The 3,585-nt window shown below is 33.1% G+C and overlaps 1 long non-coding RNA gene across 1 annotated transcript; it reads right to left on the bottom strand.

The window, feature by feature from the left end:
• Window positions 1–965: 965 nt before the first annotated feature.
• LOC122721555 lies at window positions 966–2,849 on the bottom strand. Its single transcript, XR_006348227.1, has 3 exons — window positions 2,523–2,849; window positions 1,893–2,029; window positions 966–1,003 (listed from the first exon to the last, which is right to left on the bottom strand). It is a non-coding gene; the product is annotated as an uncharacterized LOC122721555 (long non-coding RNA).
• Between the last annotated feature and the right edge of the window lie 736 nt (window positions 2,850–3,585).

Genomic DNA, 3,585 nt, shown 5'->3' with positions numbered 1-3,585 from the left:
TTAAAAGGCTAGTCGTCGAGTCGGATCATGTATGGGATTTTGTCATCTTTTTTGGAGTTCAAGTTAGGCTTGCTACGGGTTCTGGCGGCCTTAAGCAAATCTGGATCCAAGCGCCGAGCAGTTTGGGCCGTTATAGAGAAATACCGGTTTCACTACAAAAAAACAGTGATTTAGCGACCAAAATTTTGGTCGCTAAAAGGCAAAATTTGGTCGCTATTATGAAATAGCGACCATTTAGCGACCAAAATGAAATGGTCGGTGTTTGGCCAGTCGCTAAATTTTTGGCGACAATCTGAAAATTGGTCGCTAAAATAGCGACCAATCAGCGACCATTTTTTGGTCGCTAATTTGGTGTCATGCAAATTAAATATTACAAAATAGCGACCAATCAGCGACCATTTTTTTGGTCGCTAATTTAGTGTCATGGCAAATTAAATATTACACAATAGCGACCAATTAGCGACCATTTTTTTGGTCGCTAATTTGGTGTCATGGTAAATTAAATATTACAAAATAGCGACCAATCAGAGACCATTTTTTGATCGCTAAATTTTGATCGCGAAATAATTGTTGTTTTGATCGCTATTTCATTGTTATTTGATCGCCTCATAAAAAAACATTTGGTCATTATTTCATTGCAAATTAATAATAAAATCAAAAATATATTTGTTATTTAATTTGCTTTTGTGGCTGATTTATCATTAATATTGACCCAAAAAAATTTCACAGCTTTGACTTTTTTTTTTTTGTCGAATTCACAGCTTGACTAAATTCCACAACAATAAGATAGTTAATAAAACAGTACAAATGGACCTTAATCAGTTCTCTGAGAGGGCCAATAAAAAAAATCCTAACTCTATTGCTTAATGTTGACTAGATCCTAAGGTATCATCATGTCCTGAACCAACCAATCAAATCCCTCAAGCAGCCCCTCCCCTGTGTATGCGCTACAGCCCACGATTTTCCAATGCCTGGTTTTGTCCATATTCTCCAGGTTTAGTACCTGCAGAAGTTTTGTAAACTCCATTTTAGAATTTCAAAAGACGAAAGCAAGGCTATAAATCACACATAATAACTTTGGAAGAAAAGAAAAGGGAAACTAAAAGAACAAACCTAACTTGTGAAGAAAATCACCAAGAGAGAGCGAGTCAAACAAAGAACAAAGGCAAATTAAGGAAATTGCATTATTTTCTTTAATTGTCATAATCTAAAACTGCTAAATAGCAGAAAATTTGCCCTATTTATAGAGCTTAAGGACCTAATCAAATTAGGAATAGAATTACATCTAATTATAAATATTAAATAAATTAAAATTAGGAAATAAAAATAATAAATAAATAAAAGTTAAAAATAAGACAGGCTGCTAAATTTCAAAATTAATCTCAGCAACTCAGTGTCTTCAACACACTAAATGCTGACCAACTGGCAGTAGACTTCTATGCCCCACATGATAGGAAACAAATAAAGCAATTGCATCGTCATTGACTATTTTGCAGGAAGAAACCATAAAGATGTAATAGGATAAACGAATAAATAAAAGAGTGATCAATAAATAAAAGATTGATCTCATGTAATAAATAAATTACAAGTCATTTGGGTTTTAATGCACATTGCAGGAACTTCATACATAGAGGTAAACTAATCTTTTGATTTTATGATAATAGGTTTTGAACCAATTCCTTCCTTAGCAAGTTTGACTAAAATTCAAACTACTATTAGATTGACTAAAATTCAAGAAACATGATATTTTTATAACTGCTCGTATGCAATCTAACCATGAAACACAGGAAATAAATAAATGATAGATAAATCTATTTGATTTCCGATCAGGCCATCCCAATGATAATATAATAAAGAAAAAATGAAGCAAAGTAGGTAAAGAAAAAGCTAACCTCCCAAACAATCATGGCATCCTGATTGGTCCCTTTCTTGCCTTGTTGTGTAAACAGTGAAGCAATATTGCTGGACCCATTTAAGAACAATCTCCCAGGAATCAAACATTTAATGTAATGTACAGAGCTTATCATTCCTTGGGAAAAAGGGAAAAGAAAACGCATGAAGAAATTTAAAAAGTTAAAATTTCAACATTGACTCCTCATTTGCAGGCTACTCAAAATCTAAATAAATATTGCAGAAGAACAATGATCAGCACAGATGTACATTCCCAGTGAAGCACAATACATCAAGATCCCATCCCAAATGATTAGATCCAATACAATACACATCACAGATCCAACAAAAAGAGTGAAAAGAATTATCAAAATCCATTAGAAGGAAAGTATCACGAATGTGATTCGCAATAACATTCCCAGTTCTAGCTTCTTAAAAAAAAAATAGATATAAGTAAAATTAAGCAAGAAATGTGAATTAATCAAAGCTAAATAGCTGAACACAACAAAAAATACTTCACATTAAGCAACAGATCTAAACAGAAACAACAAATAATGAGTTGGATCATAGACTAACAACAAAAAATTAAAACTGCAGCAGATCACGACAAAGAGAAAGAAGAATTGACTCACAAATCCAATTCAGGTCAAGGTGAAGCAAGCCCAGAGAAGGAATGCAAATTCTGGAGAGAGAGACTGAGACAATGAAAGAGAGAAGAAATCAGAGAGAAATAAATAGATCTCACAAACCTGCAGTGACCGAGGACGCGGCGAGGAGCAGCACCGGACAGCAAGACTGGAGCAGAGGAAGCGGCGGAGAAGAGCAGGAACCGAACGCGACGTTGACAGCGTGGAGCACGATCGGCGGGAGGCGCACCAGATGAGTGACGTAGAGGCCGAATGGGGGAGGGGAGGGCGGCAGTAGACTTTGAGAGTTGAGAGAGATTTAGGGTTGGGTTTTATGGGTTATTTTGATTGCAGGTTTGTTTATTTATGTTTATTTTTTATCTTTCAATTAAGATTTTATTTTTATAGTTTATATTATTTAAAATGTTTTATATTATATTTTTATTAATTTTGCCTTTAATAGTACAATTAAGATTAGGGATTAATTAGATATTAGGAATTAGAGATTAGGATTAGAAATTAGATTAGAGTAGCTATGTAAACGGATCGGGTATTTTTGGGTATCCGATCCGACCGAACTCTAATAGGACGGATTTAGATAGTTATAATTGGGTTTGAGTTTTAAAAATAATACCCGTTGCGGGTTCGGATTGGATTCGGGTTTTATGTACAGGGTACCCACTACCCGAATCCATTTCTATAAATAATTAATCTAATATAAAAAAATATATTTTATAATAATATTTATAAATTTTTTTTATATATTTTTATTTAAAAATTTAAATTTAAATATTCTTTAGAAATATTATATTTTTTAAATGAAAATTATTAATGAAAAATATTTTTTATATAAATTATTAATTAAAATATATAAGATTAAACGGGTTCGGGTTTTATTCGGATAATAATAATCGGGTTTGGGATGGATTCGGATAGTTTAAATTAATTTTTAATCGGGTTCGGGTTCGGGTAGTTTAATTTTCACGGGTACCCTACCCGTTTACATCCCTAGATTAGAGGATCCCTTAAATTGTCAAAACGACGTCGTTTTATATACCGAATTGAAATT

Source organism: Manihot esculenta, chromosome 13 (genome assembly GCF_001659605.2).
Source record: "Manihot esculenta cultivar AM560-2 chromosome 13, M.esculenta_v8, whole genome shotgun sequence".
In the NCBI taxonomy this organism is placed as follows: domain Eukaryota; kingdom Viridiplantae; phylum Streptophyta; class Magnoliopsida; order Malpighiales; family Euphorbiaceae; genus Manihot; species Manihot esculenta.
This window is presented reverse-complemented; position numbering and strand designations above follow the sequence as displayed.